The sequence below is a fragment of the Schistocerca piceifrons genome, chromosome 5 (assembly GCF_021461385.2).
Source record: "Schistocerca piceifrons isolate TAMUIC-IGC-003096 chromosome 5, iqSchPice1.1, whole genome shotgun sequence".
Lineage (NCBI taxonomy): Eukaryota > Metazoa > Arthropoda > Insecta > Orthoptera > Acrididae > Schistocerca > Schistocerca piceifrons.
In genome coordinates this window covers 273917622-273945342 of record NC_060142.1, presented here as the reverse complement: position 1 = coordinate 273945342, position 27721 = coordinate 273917622, and the positions used below count along the sequence as shown (strand labels likewise).

At 38.5% G+C, this 27721-nt stretch overlaps 1 protein-coding gene across 4 annotated transcripts in view; it reads left to right on the top strand.

Annotated features, from left to right (window-relative positions):
• Positions 1–27721, top strand: part of LOC124799222 — a 185103-nt gene that overhangs the window by 133475 nt on the left and 23907 nt on the right. The window contains exon 9 of one of the 4 annotated variants that reach the window (XR_007016986.1): positions 9242–9349. The exons of the other annotated variants lie outside the window; for them this stretch is intronic. The gene's annotated coding sequence lies outside the window, so the exon portion shown is untranslated. The remainder of the gene's footprint in view (positions 1–9241; positions 9350–27721) is intronic. 4 annotated transcript variants of the gene reach the window in all.

Here is a 27721-nt window from a genome sequence, read left to right as displayed (position 1 = left end):
GATTTAAGATTGGTTGATTGATTTTGGGAAGGGGACCAAACAGTGAGGTTTCTGGTCCCATCGAATTAGGGAAGGATGGGGAGGAAATCAGCTATGCCCTTTCAAAGGAACCATCCTAGAATTTGCCTGAAATGATTTAGGGGACTCATAGAAAACCTAAATCAGGACATAGGTTTGAACTGTTGTCCTCCTGAATCTGAGTCCAGTGCGCTAACCACTGTGCCACCTTGCTTGGTTTGAATTTAAACCAGTTAGATTTGTGGCAGGTAGCACTTCCATGGGCTCCTCTGGCCAATACAAACAAGACTACAAAATATTCAGGTGAGTTATTCCTGAAATTGCAGTGGGCACATGGAAAGTAGGTCCCATTATCTTGCAAGCTGATCCATTTAATAACAAACCTCTCCTTTTGATTCTAGCCTCTTTGCTGACATATGCTTTCCCTGCTTGAAACAACTAGCTACTAATACCGACTTATCAATGTTAGAATACAACCAGTGCAGCTCAACATCCTGAGAGTACAGTTATAGCTCGATCACTTTTTTTTTACATTCCCTTAGCTCCTTTGGTGCCATTAGCAATTTCATTGCACATGAGTCCTGCCCCTCTCTTATTAACCTATTTGGACAGACTGTGATGTCCCCTCATTAGCACTTTTGCAACTTTGCTCCCTCTACTTCTACATATCTCCCTTGGTCTTTTGCAATTAATAATAGTCACTGTGTTTTTACACTTTCAAATTTCTTAAGTGTCGCCCACTTGACAGGATACACATGAACTATGTAGCACTCGTAAAATGCTTGTTTGCCTGCTACTGGTATAGAAATGGAAATGTAAGATTTTGCTCCAACTCACTGGTAGTGTGACTATCTTGAAATAAAAACATAAGTTTTTGTTCTCAGGTTCTAAAACCAACCCTAACTCCAATGGCAGTTCCTTCTGCGCTTTCCTTGTTGTTGTTGTTGTTGTTGTTGTTGTCTTCAGTCCTGAGACTGGTTTGATGCAGCTCTCCATGCTACTCTATCCTGTGCAAGCTTCTTCATCTCCCTGTACTTACTGCAACCTACATCCTTCTGAATTTCCTTAGTGTATTCATCTCTTGGTCTCCCTCTACGATTTTGCCCTCCACACTGCCCTCCAATGCTAAATTTGTGATCCCTTGATGCCTCAGAACATGTCCTACCAACCGGTCCCTTCTTCTAGTCAAGTTGTGCCACAAACTCCTCTTCTCCCCAATTCTATTCAATACCTCCTCATTAGTTATGTGATCTACCCATCTAATCTTCAGCATTCTTCTATAGCACCACTTTTCGAAAGCTTATATTCTCTTCTTGTCCAAACTATTTATCGTCCATGTTTCACTTCCATACATGGCTACACTCCATACAAATACTTTCAGAAACGACTTCCTGACACTTAAATCTATACTCGATGTTAACAAATTTCTCTTCTTCAGAAACGCTTTCCTTGCCATTGCCAGTCTACATTTTATTTCCTCTCTACTTCGACCATCATCAGTTATTTTGCTCCCCAAATAGCAGAACTCCTTTACTACTTTAAGTGTCTCATTTCCTAATCTAATTCCCTCAGCATTGCCCGACTTCATTCGACCACATTCCATGATCCTCGTTTTGCTTTTGTTGATGTTCATCTTATATCCTCCTTTCAAGACACTGTCCATTCCGTTCAACTGCTCTTCCAAGTCCTTTGCTGTCTCTGACAGAATTACAATGTCATTGGCGAACCTCAAAGTTTTTATTTCTTCTCCATGGACTTTAATAGCTACTCCGAATTTTTCTTTTGTTTCCTTTACTGCTTGCTCAATATACAGATTTAACAACATCGGGGAGAGGCTACAACCCTGTCTTACTCCCTTCCCAACCACTGCTTCCCTTTCATGTCCCTCTACTCTTATAACTGCCATCTGGTTTCTGTACAAATCGTAAATAGCCTTTCGCTCCCTGTATTTTACCCCTGCCACCTTTAGAATTTGAAAGAGAGTATTCCAGTCAACATTGTCAATAGCTTTATCTAAGTCTACAAATGCTAGAAAAGTAGGTTTGCCTTTCCTTAATCTATTTCTTAAGGTAAGTCGTAGGGTCAGTATTGCCTCACGTGTTCCAACATTTCTGCGGAATCCATACTGATCTTCGCCAAGGTCGGCTTCTACCAGTTTTTCCATTCGTCTGTAAAGAATTCACGTTAGTATTTTGCAGCTGTGGCTTATTAAACTGATAGTTTGGTAATTTTCACATCTGCCAACACCTGCTTTCTTTGGGATTGGAATTATTATATTCTTCTTGAAGTCTGAGGGTATTTCGCACCTCTCATACATCTTGCTCACCAGATGGTGGAGTTTTGTGAGGACTGGCTCTCTCAAGGCTGTCAGTAGTTCCAATGGTATGTTGTCTACTCCCGGGGCCTTGTTTCGACTCAGGTCTTTCGGTGCTCTGTCAAACTCTTCACGCAGTATCGTATCTCCCATTTCATCTTCATCTACATCCTCTTCCATTTCCATAATATTGTCCTCAAGTACATTGCCCTTGTATAGACCCTCTATATACTCCTTTCACTTTTCTGCTTTCCCTTCTTTGCGTGGAACTGGGTTTCCATCTGAGCTCTTGATATTCATACAAGTGGTTCTCTTTTCTCCAAAGGTCTCTTTAATTTTCCTGTAGGCAGTATCTATCTTACCCCTCATGAGATAAGCCTCCACATCCTTACATTTGTCCTCTAGCCATCCCTGCTTAGCCATTTTGCACTTCCAGTGGATCTCATTTTTGAGACGCTTGTATTCCTTTTTGCCTGCTTCATTTACTGCATTTTTATATTTTCTTCTTTCATAATTAAATTCAATATTTCTTCTGTTACCCAAGGATTTCTACTAGCCCTCGTCTTTTTACCTACTTGATCCTCTGCTGCCTTCACTACTTCATCCCTCAGAGCTACCCATTCTTCTTCTACTGTATTTCTTTCCCCCATTCCTGTCAATTGTTCCCTTATGCTCTCCTTGAAACTCTGTGTAATCTCTTGTTTAGTCAGTTTATCCAGGTTCCACCTCCTTAAATTCCCACCTTTTTGCAGTTTCTTCAGTTTTAATCTACAGTTCATAAACAATAGATTGTGGTCAGAGTCCACATCTGCCCCTGGAAATGTCTTACAATTTAAAACCTGGCTCCTAAATCTCTGTCTTACCATAATATAATCTATCCGATACCTTCTAGTATCTCCAGGATTCTTCCATGTATATAACCTTCTTTTATGATTCTTGAACCAAGTGTTAGCTATGATTAAGTTATGCTCTGTGCAAAATTCCACCAGACGGCTTACTCTTTCATTTCTCTCCCCCAATTCATATTCACCCACTATGTTTCCTTCTCTCCCTTTTCCTACTCTCGAATTCCAATCACCCATGACTATTAAATTTTCATCTCCCTTCACTACCTGAATAATTTCTTTTATCTCATCATACATTTCATCAATTTCTTCATCATTTGCAGAGCTAGTTGGCATATAAACTTGTACTACTGTAGTAGGAGTGGGCTTTGTGTCTATCTTGGCCACAATAATGCATTCACTATGCTGTTGGTAGTAGCTTACCCACACTCCTATTTTTTTTATTCATTATTAAACCTACTCCTGCATTACCCTATTTGATTTTGTATTTATAACCCTGTATTCACCTGACCAAAAGTCTTGTTCCTCCTGCCACCGAACTTCACTAACTCCCACTATGTCTAACTTCAACCTATCCATTTCCCTTTTTAAATTTTCTAACCTATCTGCCTGATTAAGGAATCTGACATTCCACGCTCCGATCTGTAGAACGCCTGTTTTTTTTCTCCTGATAACGACGTCCGTTTGAGTAGTCCCCGCCCGGAGATCCGAATGGGGGACTATTTTACCTCCGGAATATTTTACCCAAGAGGAAGTCATCATCATTTAACCATACAGTAAAGCTGCATGCCCTTGGGAAAAATTACGGCTGTAGTTTCCCCTTGCTTTCAGCCGTTCGCAGTACCAGCACAGCAAGGCCGTTTTGGTTAGTGTTGCAAGGTCAGATCAGTCAATCATCCAGACTGTTGCCCTTGCAACTACTGAAAAGGCTGCTGCCCCTCTTCAGGAACCACACGTTTGTCTGGCCTCTCAACAGATACCCCTCTGTTGTGGTTGCACCTACGGTACGGCCATCTGCATCGCTGAGGCACGCAAGCCTCCCCACCAACGGCAAGGTCCATGGTGGTAGGGTGCTTTCCTTAGACCCTCTAAATACTGCTCTGGAGACAACAAGTTTACCCATGGCTGACCTCTTACAGCCTGTTGCATAGCCTGCTGTACTCCTGTTACTTTCCCTTGAGCTTCCGAAACACCATCTTCTACAGACTGCAACCATTTTGTAATTACTACTTCCCTATCTAAGACTTCTGCTTCAGTTTGTAGTTCCTTGATATTCTGAGTAACTGCCTCTTCTGCAGCTCTGGCATACCGCATTACTTCTCCAGTCAGTTGTTGTAGTACTCATGTGTTATTCAATATGTCCTCCTCTAAAATTGCAATCTGCATAGTGTGACAAACAGTCATGACTTTTTTCCATTTTGCCCACTGCTTAACATTTTCTATGGTGTCATTCACACTTTGAATGTCTTCCTCATCAGCAGTTCCCAATATTGTTTTCATAAGATGATTTCCAGCATTGATCCAACCCCTCTTCCTTTGTGTATGTGGAATAGACCCAAGGACATGGGTCATTGCACACTTTAATTTCTTGTATACTCTATATTTTCTCTCACATACCCTGGCACTTCCTTTGATATTCCATGCCTCTCTGCTCCCTGATGGAATTTGTCAAATGCTTCTTCCAATCTTCTCATCCCATTACCGCATCTCCCATGTACTGAGTGCCACTTGTATCACCCAGCAATGACTGGTAATTACTACGTCTTCCTGCTTGAGAACAACTGGTTCCAGGTGCTGGTTTTGTAATGCTTCCACCTCAATGAAGATCAGTAGTTCTGCTATGAACTGCATCATCTCATCTTTCCTGGACTTCACCCATGGGCAAGAATACTTGTTACTTTCCTCCCCCTTAATTACACTAAACCTATACCTAACCTAAAAAAAACATTAAATGACTATCTCCAGGGCCTTAATCCATATAGATTCCTTATTAACATTTCATTCACAACCTCTTGTTTATCTTCAAATGCCTTTCTCCCCACTCTCCCTTTCTAGTCCACATCTCTTATGCCTGGAATAACTTCTAGACTCCCTTGAAAAGGTTTCAAACACATTACATGCACAATTATCATTCTCATCAGCAATTGAATCTTGACATTTATTTGTGTCATAGTCTCAACCACTTGTTATGGCCCCTGATATGTAGCAAAAAACTTCTTTTTCTTTCCCTTTGACATATACAAAGTTGATAGCATTGCCCATAGACCAAATGTATACTGTGACATTCTTGCCATATGTCCCACTATTTCTTCCTGTTTCACCAGTGTTCATGTATTTGCCTTCTGTACTCTAGTCTAAATTTTCCTTATCACTCTGGTAAATTCCTTAACAGACTCTCCAGTCTTCCCTTCCTTCATTTTCAATATGTTGAATGGTGATGGCATTTAAGACCATATATTACTTCATGTGGCAATAATGCTGTATTCCTATGCTGTTTTGACTTGTAGGCAAGGTTGATGTACTTTAAATAGACATTCCAGTTGGCATTGAAGTTTGTGAGATGGTCTGATGTAATTCATTTCTTGACAATGGGGATAGAAGCTATATCGACCCAAAGTTAGAGTTTTAAGTTTCATTTAATGAGGGTTATACAAGAAAGATTAGAGTTAAATGTCTCATGTACATTAACCTGGTTAAAGGTAGAGTACAGGCTTGTGTGGTGATGGTTGTGTAATGAAATATGGCATTTATTGGTTTATACACCAATCCTCCATTCAAGTAAATTTTAAAAATAACATGGTACACCATAAATCAGGTAGGCTTAATGACATTTGAGCCCCACTTCTCTCTAATGTGAGTTTTATGTAATATTACACAACCTAAAAACTTAAAACTTTCTGTGAATGGATGTATCATGATGAACTCCCATAATGAGCATAGAATCAACATTTTTTGTAATTCATATCCTCTTTATGTTTGTGGTACAATCTCCAATTTGGTGCAGTTCAACTCCAACTCAACATTTGTGAGAGATTATCAGACAAACAATGGAAAGTAACAATATTATGAAAAGGAAAGTTGCCCCTCAGCATATAGCGGAAATGATGAATAGCAGATAGTCATAACAAAAAGTCTGTCACAAATAAATAAAGCTTCTGGCCAGTAAGGCATTCATCAAAAATAAATGACACACACACACACACACACAAAACTGCAATCTCAGGCAACTGAAACCACACTGCATGCAGCCGCACCAGTAAATAATGGGAATGACAACTGGGGTGGGGGGTGGGGGGTAAGGAGGAGGCTGGGGTGGGGATGGGAAGGGATAGTATGGTAGTATGGTAGGGGTGGTGGGAAGTGTAGTGCTGCAGGATAGATGGCGGGCAGGGGAGAGGTGGAGAGAGAGGGGCGGAGGGGGGGAGGTAGCGGAAAAGGAGAGACATAAAAAGACTGGGTGTGATGGTGGAATGACAGCTGCGTAGTGCTGGAATGGGAACAGGGAAGGGGCTGGATGGGTGAGGACAGTGACTAATGGAGGTTGAGGCCAGGAGTGTTACAGGAATGTAGGACAGGACATTTCTCATTTCAGGGCATGATGAGAGGTAGTCTAAACCCTGGCGGACAATGTAATGTAATTCAGAAAGTTCCCACCTGCACAATTCAGAAAAGCTGGTGTTGGTGGGAAGGATCCATATGGCACAGGCTGTGAAGCAGTTATTGAAATGAAGGCTGTCATTTATGGCAGAGTGCTCAGCAACAGGGTGGTCAACTTGTTTCTTCGCCACAGTTTGTCAGTGGCCATTCATGTGGACAGACAGTTTGTTGGTTGTCATGCCTACATAGAATGCAGCGCAGTGGTTGCAGCTTAGCTTGTAGATTACATGACTGGTTTCACAGGTAGCCATGACTTTGATGAGATAAGTGATGTTTGTGATTGGACGGGAGTAGGTGATAGTGGGAGGATGTATGGGACGGGTCTTGCATCTAGGTCTATTGCAGGGGTATGAGCCATGAGGTAAGGGGTTGGGAGCAGGGATTGTGTAAGGATGGATGAGTAAATTGTGTAGGTTCAGTGGATGGTGGAATACCACTGTGGGAGGGGTGGGAAGGATAGTGGGCAGGACATTTCTCATTTCAGGGCATGATGAGAGGTAGTCGAAACCCTGGTGGACAATGTAATTCAGTTGCTCCAGTCCTGGGTGCTGCTGAGTTACAAGGGGAGTGCTCCTCTGTGGCTGGACTGTGGGACTTTGGGAAGCAATGGGAGACTGGAAAGATAAGGCAGGGGAGTTTTGTTTTTGTACAAGGTTGGGAGGATAATTACGATCTGTGAAGGCTGCAGTGAGACTCTCAGTATATTTTGAGAGGGACCATTCATCACTGCAGATGTGACAACTGCAGGTGGCTAGGCTGTGTGGAAGGGACTTCTTGGTATGGAATGGTGGCAGCTGTCAAAATGGAGGTATTGCTGGTGGTTAGTAGGTTCGATATGAATGGAGGTTCTGATGTAGCCAGCTTTGAGGTGGAGGTCAACATCTAGGAAGGTGGCTTGTTGGGTTAAGTAGGACCAAGTGAAGCAAATGTCATCAATGAATCTGAACCAGGTGAGGATTTCGGACTGTGGGTGTTTAGGAAGCATTTCTCAAGATGGCCCATGAAAAGGTTGGCATAGGATGGTGCCATGCAAGTACCCATAGCCATATGCCGGATTTGTTATAGGTAATACCTTCAAAGGAGAAGTAATTAAGGGGGAGAATATAGTAGGTCACAGTGACTAGGAAGGAGGTTGTTGGCTTAGAATCCATTGAGTATTGGGAAAGGTAGTGTTCAATAGCGGTAAGGCCATGGGCATTAAGAACGTTGATGAAAAGAGAGGTGGCATCAATAGTGATGAGCAGGGCACCGTGTGGTAAAGGGACAGGAACCGTGGAGAGTCGGCAGAGGAAATGTTTGGTATCTTTTATATAGGAGGGTAGGTTCTGGGTAATAAGTTAAAGGTGTTGGTCTATGAGAGCAGAAATTCCCTCAGTGGGGGCACAACAATGGGACATTGGAAACTCCAGTACAGATTAACAACAATATGAATAGAAGACATTGCTACTCAACATAGAGAGGAGGCACTGAATAGGAGCAGGCACAATGAAAATGACTGTTAAATATTTAAACTTTTGGACAAAAATGTCCTCCTCCTGAAATACTTTAGAAGAACAACTTTTTTGTTCAAAAGTTTAAATGTTTTGCAGGCTTTTTCATTGAGTCTGTCTATGACTCAGAGCCTCCTCTATGTGGTGAACACTAATCTATCCCTTCAGATTATCATATGAGTTGCACAAAATTGTGTACACTTTCTGTAGTATTATTACAGTAGATCTCTTTTTTTTCCTTTTTTTCAGAGACAATTTCTACAACTTTTGTCATTTACTGCTACCACTGCAGAACAGCTGTGTAATGCAGTTTTGTATATCTGTAGCAAACTGATTTAAATCCAATATGCTCTGATCAGAAAACTACAAGTTCATTGTAAGGAGAGATACTGGATTGATATGACATTAATTTCATGTTATAAATAAAAACATAACAGTACATGAGTGGCACCAAGATACTAATGGCTGGTTGTCATCAAATTTAGGTGGCATATAAATTGTAACTTCATTACTGCAGTCTTTGACAAAACAAATAACATTTATAAATTGCTCAGGTTGATATGAAATTGATGAGTAAATCTGTCTGAATGACACACAAAGCTTTTCTGTTTTGGCACACAATCATCTGCAGTCACTTTTTATAGATTACCTACAGCATGTGGTTATTTGTGTCTTCATAATTTTGATCTCTGAGACGAAATGTATTTCTGTTTACTGAATTTATTGACGTTCTGGACTCTCAGTGCTATAAGGATATCTTTGGCTGCAAATAATAGACTGCATGGTCTGGCTCATAATAAATTTTGCTTATGCACACGATACCTGCAAACTAGTATACCTGCAATTTAAACTGACATTTGCACACTGTTAGCCCTAAAATGGCAGAGAGTGTGTTAATTACATGCTGTAATATATAGGTGTTGATTGTGGAAGAACCTTGACCAAGCACTTAACCCACCGTCTTTATCATTTGATGGCTGTGTGGAGTTAATAAGCTACTCTTCTCTATGAAGTTCCTGTGGCAGGTAAAATACAGCTCTGTTAGTTTCCTCTGATCTTAATTGTTATGTGCAATATCTTCTATGAAGAAAATTGTTCCTCTGGAAAACCTGAGTACAAAAATAAAATCTGTGCCAGGGAAGTCTTAAATGATGTGCTGCTTTGAGCAGAATTTGTACATAAACAATCTATTCCTAGGCACTGCATTTCTGAAAACAGGTTTTACTGAAGGAAACAGCTAGAACATCAAATATATAAAAGAGTTTCACTTTGCTTGAAATTAAGAAGCTTTGTCTATTGTACTTTCTTCTAGTAGAATTCTTTTACATTACAAACTTTGGCAAAGGCAGTTGAAATTTTCTAATGATAGCCATAATTATTAAATTACTACTACATTTTTTATGGACCTCATCCACAAAAAGTAAGACAAAATTTTTAATAAATAAACATTATTGAGCTCCAGCACTGTAATTTAAGGCTTCTTGCACCAGATGAATATTGTACTTTTCTTTAAAAGAAAAGTAGGTTAAATAATTACACATAACAGCCTTAATTGCATGTTGCATCCCGCATACATCTAATTTGAAATTTAATGTTGCACCTTATTAAATGAGCTACACTTTTACTATTAAAATGAAATTGGTAAACAATATGTGCTTGCAGTTTAAAGGGAAACATAATCTGCAACTTGGATATGTAATGTCTGAAAAAAGCAATGTGTTGAAGTAGAGCCAGTTTCATTGTAAATATTAATAATCATTTTTAAAGTGTTCAAATGATGTTATCATAATCTGTCATTTGAAATTGCTTGTAGCATCCATTGAGTTCAAATTACTAATGATGATCATCAATAAATCTCAACCCATTGCATTACAGTTATTCCTTAATTTGAGATGAATATTCACTGCAAAATATAGAATGCCTCCATCATGCACAAAGAAACAGCACTCTTTTTGTTATTTCTATAGCACATCTAATCAAAATCACTTTATTGTTAATCCATTAATTCCCTGACTCTTATATGTATCTAGCTAAAAAAGGTTCACTTTGATGGTCTTATGTTCTTATGTTTTCTCTTAAATTTTAGTATTTTACTCTCAGAAATACTCTTAATTAATCAACAATACCCTAACCAGAAACAAAGTTCTCTATCAAACCAAGACCATTAAAAAATGTTCAATAATATTCAAAAACATTCATGTATGTTTAAGAACTTCAGAGAAAACTCTGATACTTTCTACAAAATTCCACAATATTCTACAACATTCAAGAAAGTTACAAAACCTTAAAGAACACTTCAGGATAATCTAGAATGCCCTAGAATAGTCTAAAATATTAAAAAAATGTTTTAGAAAATTCAAAGACATCTGTCAACAATCAAGAAAATTCATAAAAGTGCAACAACATTATAGATAAATCTGGAATTCTTCCCCTTGAAATATATATCCACACAAAAGAGACAGACCATGATCTGGAGACCACCACAATGTCAGAGTGACTACTTCAGACACTGATATTTCTACAACCACAACAGCTACTGATGCGCACTATTGTGCACTACAGGATAACAAAGGGTAGTACAAGACTCAAAAACCATTGACTGGTAGTGGGTGGGTTTGGAAGTATCACAAATTTCTCCCACACACACATTAATTTATATTACTCTCCTTTCACTCAGACAAAGCCAGCCAACTCTCATCAAATGTGAATTTAAAAAGTGAACTTTTAAATACAGAAATTATATAACTAAATTAAATTATCATATTATCAGTGCATTTGCATTTAATTTAGTGGGAGGAAATTGTTTTTCTGGTTTGTTTGATACTTAATAAACTAATTCTATTACAACATTTATGACACTAAAATTCCAGTTAATACACTGTTCACTACCTTAAGTAATTCACCTTCACTTAAATTTATTTCACTTTTACTTTTACTCAGACCATTCTAATTTTCAAAAGTATGTTGATGCATGCGTCTCACCTTCTGAGCTGGAACATATCCTCACAACAACAGTATAATGCAACATTCAAGAACATTCTTGAACATACTAGAATATTCTAGATCATTCTTGAATATTCTAGAACAGTCTAAAACTTTTCAGAAGATTTTAAAACATTTTGGAACATTATATCAGAAATATTATGGCCAGCCTCTTCCGATTTGGCATTTGATTCCCAATTGTTTCACTGACTGTTATAAGAAGTCCATTGGTGTAATGGCCTCTTTCAAAACCCAACTCTTTGAAACCAGCCCATGCAGTTCCAAACCAAACTTCCTTCATGGATGAGCAATGGAGGGCTACCATAACCATAAAGCTATCTGGGTCTGTAGGGATGAGTTGCTAAGTTACTGCATGCACAGACAAATCATGCTTATGTTTACTACATGCATTGATTTTAGGTACTGAATGACATTACTGGGTAATTCTCTTGATCACAAATTTATAATACAGTATGATCACAACACAACACTAGATCATAACTGTAATTTCTAAATGATAAGTTCCTTCAAATTTTTTGAGGACATCTGGAACTATAAAATGTGAAACTTAAGTGCTGAACAAGTTTCCTTCGGTGATTCTGTTTCCGTCACTATGTCATTCTGAATATGTTATTCCCATCATATTCACCACATTTGTATTGATAAGCTACTGATGTTAATTATTTCCAATTCTCTCAAGGTTAATGAAATCATATATTGTTGTGTTTATTGAAGTTTTCTGAGTGGATAGAATACTCCACCATTTTTTGGAAGTGCATGTGGGAAATTATTAACTCTTGTACCAACATTTTGGCTAGAAACTTTTCCACCATTCTCAAGGGAAGTCACTTGCAAAAGAATATTGTAAAGAACATTCCATTGAACACTAGCGATATGCTCACCTGCTACAGCTCAACAAATCTGTGTGGCTGTACATTGTATTTCCACTGGCCAGTCCACTGATTACTGGAAACTGAAAATACTGGACACAGCCTTATTATACAGGGATTCAGTGATCAATGAAGCTGTGAAAATACAATTAGCAGACAACCTGTTCAACTGAGGAATGAATTTCCAGCTTGACAAATCTTGGAAATACCTCATTTCATGTCTGTGCTCTTAAAGGAGATATTACTCTAAGTCTTCACTACCTGGGATTCCAACATGTGCTATCTATAATAACTAACAAAATACTTCATAAAGCACTATGGATCTGCTGATACTGCACTTGCTTTGTTTTATCCTTAGAGGTATAAATTTTATCTATGACTCATGCTCTTGTTACCAACAATATTACCTGTGATGCATGTGCTTTTACTCCACAGTGTAAAGTGCTTAAAAAATCTTGCATGTGATTCACCTTGATAATGGCTTAAAGGCTGTCAGCCAAAATATTGGTGCAGGAGTCAATAATATCCCAGATGCACTCCCAAAAAATGATGCAGTATTCAAAATTGTCATCTGACAGGTTAAAAATGTTGTAGAAAATTAAGCCATGTACTTCAAATAAAACATTATGTAATGAGAAGTGTTGCTCATAATTATGTGTTTTGTCTTCGGTTTGATGGAGAATGCCTTTGATTGAAGTTTTCTTGGTAAGATCACAGCTTGGAATACACATTCACAGCAACAACAAAAAATCATTCTTCACAAAATATTGCTATCTGCCTAGCAAAGAACGTATTAACGTTAAACAGAGAATAATTTCAGAAGATTGACTTTGAACCAGCTTCCTTTTGACAGAAGAGTATTTTATGTGCCAGTATTATTCATATGAGGTTTTCTATCTGTACTGCTATAACAGCAGCATGGGAAAATGCAATAGATACAGTGATTTCATATATAAAGCATGATTCAGCAAAGATGTTCCTTTCTGGAGCTGTTTAAGATGTTGTAATTATGTTTTCAGTCACATGAACTTTAAGAAACTGCTCCTTAATTGATGCATTGTCTCTTGCCATTGCTACATTAATTATATGGATAACTATATAAAAGTTACTTTTTCAACTGAATCCATGGTTATTTCTACTGCTTATTTCTTAGTTACTCAGATTTCTCTTGAGCTAGCACGTAGATCAGCAGCAGCTACTCTGCCAGAATGTCTGTTTCGTTCAATTGACTCATTCCATAACCCTTTGCAAAGCATTACAGTGCCTTCTAATAATTTTTTCTGTATTTACTAAATTGTCCTTCATATTAGTAACAATCTCTAAGGATACCTCTTCTGGCATACAGCTCGACCTCAACTGTTTTCTTCTAATTCCTTTTGCATTCTCCATAAACACGTTGATGTTCACAAAAGATTGATCTGAAGTTATTAATAGTGTATTAACAGTGTATTTTCTCAATGTCACAAATAACTTTTGACTGGTAAATGTCCCTTATTATTTATGTACTGTGACTGAATAACACTGTCCTCCACAGTAAACACTTCACTTTGATAAATTACGGTATATTTATTTTTTAAAAAAAAAAGTAATCCTCAAGATCTACTTTCAAACAATAAAAATGTGTTGATTTACCATAATATTTCGAGTTCCATTTAATTTTTCTCCTTTTTAACCTCATCCAGAACTACTTCAACATCACTGTGTAACCAAAAACCAAGAAATGTTCTGCAACTTGATAAACAAAAACAAAGTAAATAAATGAAAACTTGTTGAAGAATAAGTTGTGTAAGATGTTTCTTCAGTAGATTATGTTTGATTCCACTTGGGTTGCTCAATTATCCTGATGTGCTCTATGTTTTGCAAAGCTTTGGAAGAAGTTTGACACAGTGCTATAGTTCTCTCTTCTATACAACAGTACATATTGTTTTGGTTGATCATCACAATTCATGCCTTGCATTAGATTGGCAAATTAGGGTTATGTCTGTTTTTGTTCAACACTTTTTCTTCAACTGCATGATAATGTACTTCAAATTGGTCACAATGTTTGTCAGCAATCTGCCAAAATATCTCTTCAAATACACACAAATATATTTGCAAAAATGCAAACTTTACATGAATGTGGAATAGACTGCTGTATATGAATCCTATCTATTGCATGAGAAGTGATATATTGTTTATTTACATTCAAGTGGTTAAAAGTAGGGAAAAATGTGTGCTTCAACAATAAAAAGGTACTATCACAGAAGTGAGTGATTTTATGTTATTTACAATTAATTTTGTATCATATTAGTACAAATTCAGGTGAAGAATGTTAGAGGAGTATCCACTTACCTACCATAGAAAGAAAAACAAATTGGAAAGAACAAAGCAAACATAAAAAATCAATCACTACATTCTAAAATTCTCAAAAACTGATTCATTATGGAGGGTGAGATAAGAAATGGGATTGAAGTAATACTTCTTGGGCCAGGAAGAGAAACCTCTAACTCAGAGAACAAACTGTAACAAAGAGTTAAAACTCTATTACTACAAATATTGTATAATTTACAGTCTGTTATCAAAATCAGCAAAACGTGTATTATGCAATAAATGAAAAGCACATTAAGAATGGAAAGAATGATCTGAACTGTTATTAAACAACAAAATAATTAAAAAAGAGGTGTAAATGAAACTGAGTTCCCAGATAACAACTGCAATGTATAGTTTGTAACAATGGCAGCAAACATTCCACCCACTAATGAAGACAGAGATTCGCTACATTTATTAGACAAACAAAACTCACAATCCTATAAAGTGGTAATTTTCTTGAACAATAATTGTGCTTCTAGTAATGTATGAAGATCGTATGCTATCTTGACATTATCATTTTTTGGGTGTCTTTGTAAGTAGTCAACAAATCACGCAGTATTTCCTGGTGAATTGATTTACATAATAGTGACACTCATCAGTAAGGGTGTAGATAAGCATCACTTGTAATTATAGACCCACTTCTCTTCTTCCAGTCATCTCAAAAAATTTTCAGAATGTATGCTGCAGCAGAAAACTTGTATTTCATTACCTAACTTGCTAATTCTTAGTGTGTCTTTTATAAATATTTCTGTACAGAGGAATAATCTTGCAAATCCCACAAAGAATGTTCTACAGCCTTGCATTTGTCCTCTAACCATTCCTGCTTAGACATATTGCACCTTCTGTCAATCTCACTTTTTAGACATCTATATTCTCTTTCATCTTCTTCATTTGTTGTATCCTCATATTTTCTCCTTTCATCACATAAATTCAATATCTCTCATGTTATTCAACAATTTCTACTCAGCCTTCTCATTTTGTCTATTTGATCCTCTGCTATTTTCACCACTTCATCTCTCAAATCTATTATTGTATTCATTTCCCTCAGTTCAATCCTACCTTTGAAAATCTCAGCAATTCTTTTAATTTTGCCATGTCATATTGCCTTAATCTCCTATCTTTCTGCAGTTTCTTTAGTTTTAATTTGCAATTCATTACCAATAAATTACAGTCAGAGTGCATAACTGAAATAGGAAACGCACTTTGTAATCTAGTTTCTATTACTTTGTGATGTTCAAACCAACCTTTGGGTTAATGACACTGTTTTTTAACCTACCTGAAACTTTTCACTGTCTCCAGGTATTTTAAATATCTACAACATTCTTTTATGATTCTTAAACCCAGTGTTAGCAGCAATTGTTATGTGATTTGTGGAGAATCAGTTGCCATTTAAATTGTCGCAGGTGATTTGATATTTGGAGGTGCTATCCAAATGCCCCAAACAGTTTAACATGCTTTTATGCTCCACAAAATGCTCATTATTGGGGTATTCGGTGTTACTGGTAAAGCAACTTGAGGTTATACAACCTGACCAGTAATATTGTTGTAGTTATGCCAAGTCTAGTAATCTATTATGACAGTTAATCAACTTTGAACATACCACTGTTAAACTGTCTTTGACTTCCAATTCTGCCCCTGCAATAAATACACTACTTCGTGGATTTGTGGCTAATGATATGGACTCATTCAAAATGAACTGAAGCTTTCACTCAGCAATGAACAGATAGAAAAACAATTTGTTAACATCTCCTTAACCACTGTAGAGAAGGGTTTACAGATGGCATTTTCAGTAGAATGTTTGTGATTTAAGTATTTACTTACTGAGTAGGTTGGCTCAGGTGGCCCCATGGAACTAGTGAATAATTTAAGGGGGAGGGGGGGGGGGGGGGGGAGAGACAACAGAGCAAGTTGACAGCTATGAACCGCCCAATCCTTAATATGGAATGGGTGACAGCTGAAAAGCAAAGATACTGCTTGTTGTTGAATAAGATTTGGATTTCTAGGTAATTAAGCTTTCAAACACACAGTGAGTCTACAAAGACTTTGGCATGCTGGACAGTAAGTCTGTCTCAAATAACATTTTTGATACTTCTCTCAGCTGGACCATCAAGCCAAGTTGACGAAATATTTCAGTGGTCCACCTAAATGTCATCTACAGGTGAGATGCTGCAATTGCTGAGTCTTGCTGGAATGGTGCCATGCTGGAGCTTGCATCCCTATATAGGCCAGCAGAGAGTACACAGTGCATGTGCCATGAGTCAGGATCGCTGCCCCCCCCCCCCCCCCCCCTCCCCCACTACAAAAGTTAATAGTTTTGCTACCAATGGTGAAGGTAGCTGCCACAACTAACTGTGGAATTCTGCTGCCAATTGAAAATACCGTGCTTTAATACAATTCAGTGTCGAGTTCCATGACTTGCTCAGAGAATGGTCTTTCTACGTCTAAGTACATACTCCACAAGCCACTGCAAGGTGCATTGTGGTGGATACCTTGTACCATTGAAAATCATTTCCTTTCCTGTTTCACTCACAAATACAACAAGGGAGAAATGACTAACTACATGCCTCCATACAAGTCCAAATTTCTCTTATCTTATCTTCGTGGTCCTTAAGCAAAACGTACAATGGCAGCAATAGAATCATTCTGCAGACAACTTCAAATGTTAGTTCTGTAAATTTTCTCAATAGTGTTTCACAAAAAGAATGTTGTCTTTCCTCCAGGGTTTCCTATTTGAGTTCATGAAACATCTCTTTAATACTTGTATGTTGATTGAACCCATCTGTTACAAATTTAGTAGCATGCTTGTTTTGATGTCTTCCTTTAATCCCACATGGTGGGGACCAAAACAGGTAGTACTCAAGAATAGTTTACACTAGTTTTCTATATACAGTCTACTTTGCAGATGAGCTACACTTTCCTAAAATTCTTCAAATAAACCAAAGTTTCAATTTATAAGATATCAGCCAACCTAGTTTCAATAGAGTCCTTCGAAATACAATTTCAGTAACAAAAAGTGGCTACAATCACTTGTGTTTCATTGTATTACATTGTGCGTCCCTTGGCTGCACAATGCTCTGCAACTGTGGCTTTTTCTGATTGTTGTAACCTTGTGTGATGGTGATGTCTTCAGCAGTATGAATAGTTCAACGAATACATGCCTTATCCCAAAATAGCATTAATCTCAACTGGTAGGGAAAACACTGACTTGATGTTAAATTTCTCCCTATTTAACCTGATATCCTCCCAACATTTATTTTAACGGTTAACAGACTTTAGGTATTTAATTTTCTTGGTAAGCTTTCAACCACTGGTATACACTCTAATATCAGCATTCTAAGGTCCCAGTATCTTGATACGGTGGGTCATATCTAGTCACATGCAGACACTAGTCAGTATGCTATCTTTGTGATAAGTGTTATGTCTTAGGGTGCCATCATTATGTTTGTAGATGAAAATATAAAAATGGGAGCCTACCATCAGTCTCCTCTTCCACTTTAAACTTAATGCTGAGGTGAAGAGAATTAAAATGTTCCAAGAAATGGTTAAGGATATCAGTTCCATGTGTCCACTCTAAAAAGATATCATTGGCATACCTACAGAAATTTATCGGTTTTAAGGTGGTTGTTCTCAATGCTCCATTTTCAAAGTCCTCCTAAATATGTTGACAACAATGGGTGATAAGGGAACTATCTAAAGACACTCCATTAGTTTGTTCGTAAACTTGTCATCAAATTAAAAGTAAGTTGAAGTAAGCACATAACAACTAAGTTCCTACATTTTCACATCCATCATTTCACAAATTAAACTCAACAATTCTTCAAGTAAAACACATGTAAACAGGGAGGCAACATAAAAGCTTACAAGCATAAACTATTTGCACTGTTGGGAACTGGTTCGTGAAATATTGCCACCATACGAGGTCAAAGAAACCTGAAAATTCCTCAGTGGCAGAACATTTCTTAACTGAAGGACACATAATGAAACATAATGAGACACAGATGGTTGCTGCCATTGTTTATTTTTGGGATTGCATTTTGAAAGAAGCCACTGAAATTAGACTTGCTGATAATCTTATTGATAGATAAAAGAGCTTTTCTCTGGGAAGGTCATGGAACTGTGTGCTGACCTACATTAAAACATGGCATTTTCAATCAGCAGAAGAATTTGACAATTAGTTACAGCAGTGATAGCTCATTTTTGTTTCTCTTTGCCCGCCAGTGACATTGTCAGTATCCTCTGGAGTGGGGGCAGCATTTACAACACTTGGTGCATGTGCTGAGTACTCTCTGTTGGCATATATAGGTCACTGGCTCTAACAAAGCATCAGTGCCATGAGACTTAGCAACAGCAGCATCTCACTTGAAGATGATAGCCAGGTGGACCACTGAAATATTATGTGAACTTGATTTGAAGATCCAGTTGCAAATCCAAGAAGAATATCCCACGTTATTCCATTGTGAAAGTTTACACAGTCACATCATAGTATTCATTTGTTAAATGCATTTTCAATAAAACAATCCAATCTATTCATGCAAGAGCAAGTGTTTTGATAGAAATTGCTGCCTTCACTAAGGTGTTGAATCATAATGTTTGCAAATTATGGTTTACTGTGCATTAGAGCAATACAGGCTACTTCAGATGAAATTCTCTTAGATTTTTGGAGGTGTGGATAAGGATTAAAATTTATCTCACTCTAGAGTCTTGAGAAAAAAACCAAAACCTAAATAATTTCATAAAGTATCTCAAGAAATGTTGAACTGTGCTGTCCTTCCTTGTCTACGTATGCAAATCAGTGTAATGTTAGTGTAAGAACAAATCCTTAGGAGTGTGGGTATCAGTTTAAGTCATGTATTAGCCAGGTGCATCTCTAAACAAGTAGATATATCTCGGTATCAAATATGGTATTTATGTACATTTTCACACCTGCACATTTTCATGTCTGATTTTATAAGGCCACATTTTTGGTTTATCTGCTGTAACATCTTCTGTAAGTTAATACGGAAATAACATTTTATTTACAGAAAGAAATGACATAGAACTAAGCCCAGCTTGGATGGCATTACAAAACAAATCCATTTTATTGTATTCTATTGAAGAAAGTTGTATTTGGTCTTCCACTCATTTAGCCCATGTTTGTCTTTATTCTGAACTCTATTCATAATCATAAGTGCTTAGTAAAAAAAACTGTGAGGATGAACTGAAGTTTTTGATATATGGTCATTAACAGCAAGTAAAATGTATAAGAACATAGTTCATTCAACTTTAAATGAAAATAAAATATTTTCCTACATAACATATATTAATTAGTTGACTAATTTCATTTATATTTTTAATTTTACATTCAGTACATAAACAGCTGCACCCCCAAATATGTACAGTAGTCCCAACCATAAAGTGCAGAAATTACACTGTAGGAAATACTGCAACCAGCCACAAGTTTTACTGAAATTATTTTATTATACCATTACTAGTTTCGGGCCAGAGCCCATTGTCAGTTGGTAGTGTTGACTTTTTTGCAAGTTCTACACTCATGTCTTCCTAAAAAGCCCTCCTTTACATATTATAGGACAGAAGTTTTATTTTCTTTTACAATCCATACCGATCAATGAATTGAACTAAAAACAAGATCCTGAAACTAGTAATGGTATAATAAAATCATTTCAAGAAAACTTGTGGTTGGTTGCGGTATTTCCTATTGTGCAATTTATGAAAACAGCTGCAGTTGTTCTCCAAACAAAACTGGATAAAATAAAGTATGGATGTGAGTCAGGGCTTGTTTGTGGTTATATAACAAGTTGTACTGGAATTGGAAACCTGCATTTCATTGACATAAAAATGGGCAAAAAGACATTTTAATGTAGTGAAGGTAAAAGTGTGTAGATTTCAGTTGAAGGAAGTGGTACATGAAGTACCCTTCACCAAACATCATACAGTGATTTGGAGATGTAGGTGAAAACAATTTTGTATTCCAAAGGACTGTGGTACCAAGCATACTGCCACAAGTACTATAAAGTGTCTCCTGTGCAACACTGTACAACAGATGAAGCCACACCAATCTCCTGACTTATATATGTTAAAAATTTTGTGGAAAATCTGAGGCTCCTAAATAAAAGCAATCATATTGAAAATAATAGTGATGAAGCCACTACCAGAAGACTGGAGCAAAATAATGAAAATGGAGACATCAAATCTTAAACACACATCAAAAAAAGTTTTGCATCACCAGAATTCCTGAAGATAGATGTTGACTGTGGCTATTGTATCACAGACACAATCCCTTTGACTATTCAGAGATGTCACTAAACCTGCCCAAATATGTAAACAACCATGCATGAGCAGTGCCTATTAGATGGAGGGGGTCCGACAGCCGATCAGTTCCAGTCATTCCAACACGAAGGAGGTACATGGCTCGAGTTATCTGTAGTTCAACCATGCCTAGACAATCAATCCCATGGTTTGACTGCATCCACATTGTTACTTTGTGCCAAGAAGGGCTTTCAACAAGGGAAGTGTCCAGGCATCTCAGAGTGAACCAAAGTGATGTTGTTCAGACATGGAGGAGGTACAGAGAGACAGAAACTGTCGATGAAATGCCTCACTCAGGCTACTACTGCAGGGGATGACCACTACCTACAGATTATGGCTCAGAGAAAACCTGACAGCAATGCCGCCATGTTGAATAATGCTTTTTGTGCAGCCACAGGATGTCGTGTTATGACTCAAACTGTGTGCAACAGACTGCATGATGCACAACTTCACTTCTGACATCCATGGCGAGGTCCATCTTTGCAATCACAACAACATGCAGTGTGGTACAGATGGGCCCAATAACATGCCAAATGGACCGCTCAGGATTGGCATCATGTTCTCTTCACCGATGAGTGTCACATATGCCTTCAAACAGACAGTCATCGGAGATGTGTTTGGAGGCAACCCAGTCAGGCTGAGTGCCTTAGACACACTGTCCAGGGAGTGCAGCAAGGTGGAGGTTCCCTGCTGTTTTGGGGTGGCATTATGTGGGGCCGACATATGCCACTGGTGGTCATGGAAGGTGCCGTAGCAGCTGTACAATAAGTGAATGCCATCTTCCAACCAATAGTGCAACCATATCGGCAGCATATTGGCGAAGCAGTCATCTTCTTGGATGACAATTCATGTCCACATCGTGAACATCTTTGAATGACTTCCTTTAGGATAATGACTTTGCTTGACTAGAGTGGCCAGCATGTTCTCCAGACATGAATCTTATTGAACATACCTCAGATAGACTGAAAAGGGCTGTTTATGGATGACGTGACCCACCAACCACTCTGAGGGATCTATGCCGAATCCCTGTTGAGGAGTGGAACAATCTGGACCAACAGTGGCTTGATGAACTTGTGGATAGCATGCCATGACGAATACAGGCATGCACCAATGCAAGAGGACGTGCTACTGGATATTAGAGGTACCAGTGTGTACAGCAATCTGGACCACCATCTGTGAAGGTCTCACTGTATGGTGGTACAACATACAATGTGTGGTTTTCAACAGCAATAAAAAATTTGGAAATTATTTTTATATTATCTCTATTCCAATTTTCTGTACAGGTTCCAGAACTGTTGGAACTGAGGTGATCCAAAACTTTTTTTGATGTTGGTAGAATCAATTAAATACTTATTGATTCCAAATATTACTTATGCAGAAGAAATAATGCATGTTAGTAATGGCACTTAGTATGCTATAGATTTTTTATGTTTCCTCTGCCTATTCTTGTAAATTCATCCACACAAAAGCTCAACATCAAACTACCTTCTCATGAGAATGCATTATTTTTAAGTTTTGAGATACATTCACCCATTTGAGCATGATACTGGACCGAGGGAAGCATTAAAGAAAACCATAAATATCTGAATACTTAGTGTATGTCTAAAATGGACAACTGCCTACAGTTTTATTTTATTTTACACAAAATTTCATATCTGATTATTCTGTACACTTCATATGTAAACAAATAATAAGCATCTACAATCTAGGGTCCACATTCTTGATATCACAGTGATTTGTCTCTAAAAAAACTCCTAAGCTGAAAAATCAAGGTGTCCAAATACAATTTACAGTAAATGTATGTGAAAACAGAACAGAGTTAGTTACTCAAGCCAGTAATTACACATGGCTAACACATACCATACTTATGGTGATGAAATCAAGGTTTTTACCCCTGATGTTCAAAAAATGGTTCAAATGGCTCTGAGCACTATGCGACTTAACTTCTGAGGTCATCAGTCACCTAGAACTTAGAACTACTTAAACCTAACTAACCTAAGGACATCACACACATCCATGCCCGAGGCAGGATTCGAACCTGCGACCGGAGCAGTCGCTCAGCTCCAGACTGTAGCACCTAGAACCGCACGGCCACTCCAGCCAGCACCCCCGATGTATGTACAAACAAAACTTTCACCAGAAGAAAATACTGTCATTATTAGTCATATATACACAAGTATCATACAGCAAAGAAAAGTTACTAGTTACTTCCTGGTTCTTCAAGCGACAAATCACATCTATTGTATTTTGGCTTTAGAAATTAATATAATGGATTTTATCTTAAGTGACAATCATGAAATATTTTAAGACACACAACTTCTTCTTTAGTGTCATCAATGTGCACTAAAGGTATTGCCTTTTGTACAGCTCTTTCATAATCACATCAGACAAATGGTAAAGTTAAAATAAAATGAATGAATTTTCCTCACATGTTTTATAGCTTTGCAGACCTATCAGATTGTGTATATTCTATTCACTGTAAGTAGAAGAGCACACTTCTGTTTATGACCCAACCTATTAGCCCATTTCATAAGAGTCATGAGCCTGTTGCCTTCTGACTCTCAGAGTGGCACCGGATCAAAATGTCTGAAGCATGCTCACTTAATGAGAAATGTCTCATGAATTTCTTGAGACATTCACAACCATTTCCCACCCATAGCTGCAGGAAGTACCACTTCTCTACACTGAAAAGTGTGATGAGTTTGCAGCACCAAAAATCTAGCTGAACAATTATTGTTAGCTATGAGATACAATGTTAATTTATTTCATACTGGTCTTTATGCTACACTGCAGCTAGGCCAAAGTGACAAACTGCAGTCCTTCAGGCATGAGGTAATCCTATAGAAAATGTGCATTTGAATCCTAACTGGGGTTTGCCTGGCTGTCATTGCATTCTCTTATAACAATTTACACCTGCAGTAGGTCACCCAATACAATTGGATGTAGCTCTTTGAATTAGAGAAAAAGGACTGACTTTAATTCATATTAGTATAAGTCCAGCAAAGAGTGGTCATATTACAATTTATGGGTCACTTGCAAATTTACATAACACAAATCTGTTTTGTACTTTAAAAGTTAATTGTGAATTTATCTGAAAACAACTTTTGCATCTTGTGACATATATGTTACAGTTAACTTGAAATAAATACATATGAAAGGAATGTATTGACATTTGTGTATATGCCCCACCAACAATGACAAGTAATCTTGCACAGTGTACTCGCTATAGTGAATTCATGAAGCAGTTAAGTTATGTATCAGTTGATGAAGTCTTCTCAGGTTGTCAGCTGAGTCAAGGTGTCATTCTGTGGCAACATTTCAATAACTTTCCTACTTGTCATCTTCAGGTGAATCATTGGGTCCATGTCCTGTCTGGGTCTTTACAGCTGATGGTCTGCAGGCTCCCCTCCCTTGTATGCATCAGCAGTGCCAATCGCATGCCTCCAGAAGGAGTGTCACAACCCATGGTGGGGGAGGAGTCACACCAGAGGTGGTGGGGGCTCCCTGCATGCTGGGGGGTATGGGCATCACATCCTGGTGGGGCCTGTCCATTGCATCCACTGCCTTCAATGGTTTTGCTTTGCAGCATTTTTGTCATATTTTTGTTATCACTGCATTCCATGTGATGCTAAGTTGGAAACTGCTATCTCAGACAACAAGGTTATCATGGACTCATATCTCCATAGTCTCTTTAAAAACTGAATCCTAGAACCCATTCACCCTGCTCAGCAGGTTTATGTTGAGACTGTGTTCCGCCACTGCAAATTTCTCTATCTGGCGTAGGCAAATGCTCCTTATGTATTCTAAGCAGCACTGCAATATACAATGCTGTGTCTGGATGATGTATTGTTTGCCACACTCGCAGCTGATGCTCTAAACTCCAGGTGTCTGTATTCCGGTTTTGTGCTTCACTGAGTCCAGCATATTCTTGATTTTGGACAATGAGTGAAAGATTGCTTAATGTTGCTCTTTTCTAATACCCTGGCAATCTTTACCAGCATGCAGAAGGAACACCAAGCACTTAGTGTCTTCTTCATGTTCATCTTCTCTCTTCTTCTTGCATGGTTGGAAAGCATGTCTTATCTGTGTCTCAGAATAGCCCTTCTTGCAAAAGATATTTCTCAAGTGCTGCAGTTCAGCAGGTATACTCTCCTTGTCATGTGTGTCTCATGCTTTGTGCAGCAAGGTGGTGAGTACGTATTTGCGTTGTGCTGGGCGGTGGCAGATATTGGCGTTAAGATAGAGGTCAGTGTGTGCCTTCTTTCAGTATACAGTATGACCTGAGGTTCCACCAGTCTTCTTCTTTATCATGAGATCAAAGAAAGGCAGACATCCATTTCCTTCCACCTCCATGGTGAATTTAATATTGACATGTATGCCAGTGAGATGGTTAAGAAATTCTTGTAGATTTTCTTATCCATGTGGCCAAATCATGAATGTGTCATCCACATAGTGGTAGAACACCTTCAGTTTCAGGTGTGCCATTTCAAGAGTCATTTCTTCAAAGTGTTCCATGAATAGATTTGTGATACATAGTGTCAGTGGGGACCCCATGGTCACTCCTTCTATCTATTGATAGAATTTACCATCACATTGGAAGTACGTGAATGTGTGGTGGAACAGTTCCACTGTGTCTTCATTGAAGTGGCCCCTTAGTAACGTCAAGGAGACATCTAGAGGTACTTGAGTGAAGAGGGATGTGACACCAAAGCAACCAGGATTTCACATTTATCCACACGTGTTGCTTGAAGTATCTTCATAAACTCTGTCAAGTTTTTGACATGGTGAGTAAAATTACCTGCAAGAGGCTTCAATAGCTGCACCAGGTGTTGGGCTATTTTATAAGCTGGTGAATGTATTGGAAACAGCGAAATCTCTTCTTGTCTATCCTTGGAAGTCCATACAGGCATGATAGTATTGGTGCTCTGGGATGCAGACTTCTAACCATATCTTACTCCATTCCTGAGTTGTTTAGCAGTGAGATTGTCTTCCTCATCACAACTTATGTAGGGTCCTGTTCTACTTGTTTGAACCTAGACCTTCTAAAATGATCTCAATCTTCTGCCAACAGTCAACTGATTATGGGGGTACCATCACATTGCCTTCGTCTGCTGCTAGGATGACTGTATCTTCATCTTCTTGTAGGTCACTTTTTGTCTTACATTCAGCCCAGAGATGTTGGTTTTCAGCACTTTTGCTTTCCAGGTGGCCTGATCGATGCTACTGATGATCTTCTTTTTAGGTAATGTTGTTGGAATCAGTGTAAGATTTAATCCTTTTTACAGCACAGATGATGTTGCCTCATCCAATTCCTTTCCAGTTAAACTGATAATGGTCCTAGAACCCTTCGTATCGATGTGCTGTATTTGAGCCCCTGGCAGTCGATGGAACTTGTCTTTTTGTTTCATGGTGGCATTTTCAGAGTTCACTGGATGTGAATGTGTTACCATCTATCTACTCTCACAAGCAAGGTGAGAGATTGGTTGCCAATTACAACTGCCACGCAAGTAGAGTGTGACCAGTTTTATCAAATTCAAGCCTTGCGATTCATATGTGCTAATGCACCAAGGCTGAGATCGTGCACTGTAAAATGCATTTTGTCCTCATTGTGTTGATAGAATGTTGCAGGTGAGTGAACTGAGGCAGCACTTTCTTGTTCCAACATTGTTGCAGGAAGGCTAGTCTGCAAAGCAGGTTTGCCTTCTTGATACGAAGTTTCTGCAGAATCTTGAAGCTGCACTATATCTCCTTCCCATAGAGGTGTGCTGCATGCAAATTTAGACTTTCTTGGTGAATCTCAATGATGAAGTATTCTCAGGTTACCAGCTGTGGCAACAGTTCAACAAGTTTCCTACTTGTCATCTTCAGGTGAAGTGTTGGGTTCATGTACTGTCTGGGTCTTTATAGCCACTGAACCACGGGCTTCTCTGCCTCATCTGCTCAGCAGTGCAAATTGTGCATCTCCAGAAGTGAGGTTGCCTTTGCCATGGTCAGCCCAACATACAGTAAGGAATACCAAGTGCTAGATATTAGAAAAGAGCAACATCAAAACAATCTTTTGCTCATTGGTCAAAATCAAGAACATGCTGGGCTCAGGAACTAGGAATACTGACACCTGAAGTTTACGGCATCAGCTGCGAGTGTGGCAAACAATACCTCAGCCAGACACAGTGTTGCATATTGCAGTCCTGCTCAGAACATGTAAGGAGCATTCACCTAGGCCAAACGCAGAAGTCTGCAGTGGTGGAACACAGTCTCAACGAGAACCAAATGTTTTATTTTGAACAAAAAAAGCTGCTGTGCAGGGTGAATGGGTTCTGGGATTCAGTCTTTAAAGAGGATTTGGAGATATGAATCTATGATAACCTTGTTAACTGAGATCATGGTTTCCAACTTAGCATTGCATGGGATTCAGTGATAACGAAAATATGACAATGACAAGAACAATCTGACGCAAAAATGATGAAAGCAGCAGATGGAATGGACAGGTCCCACAAGGACACAACGCCCACACCTGTAAGCACCCAAGGAGGCCCCACCACCACTAGCCACACCTCTTCCCCCTCCCCCTGTCCCCTTCCCCACCTCCACCACCGCCACAGGCCACAACACTACAACACTTCTTCTGCAGCCATGCAAATGGTGCTGTCAATGCAGACAAGGCAGAGAAGCCAGCAATCCAGCGGCTAAAGGGACCTGGACATGACACAAACTCAACACTCTGCCTGAAGATGACAAGTAGGAGAGTTGTTGAAACATTGCTGCAGAACAACACCTTGGCTTGGCAGATAACCCGAAATGACTTAATCATCAAGATTTACCGAGAAGAGTCTAAACTTGCATAAGCATCAGTTGTTTCTTAGATCCTTA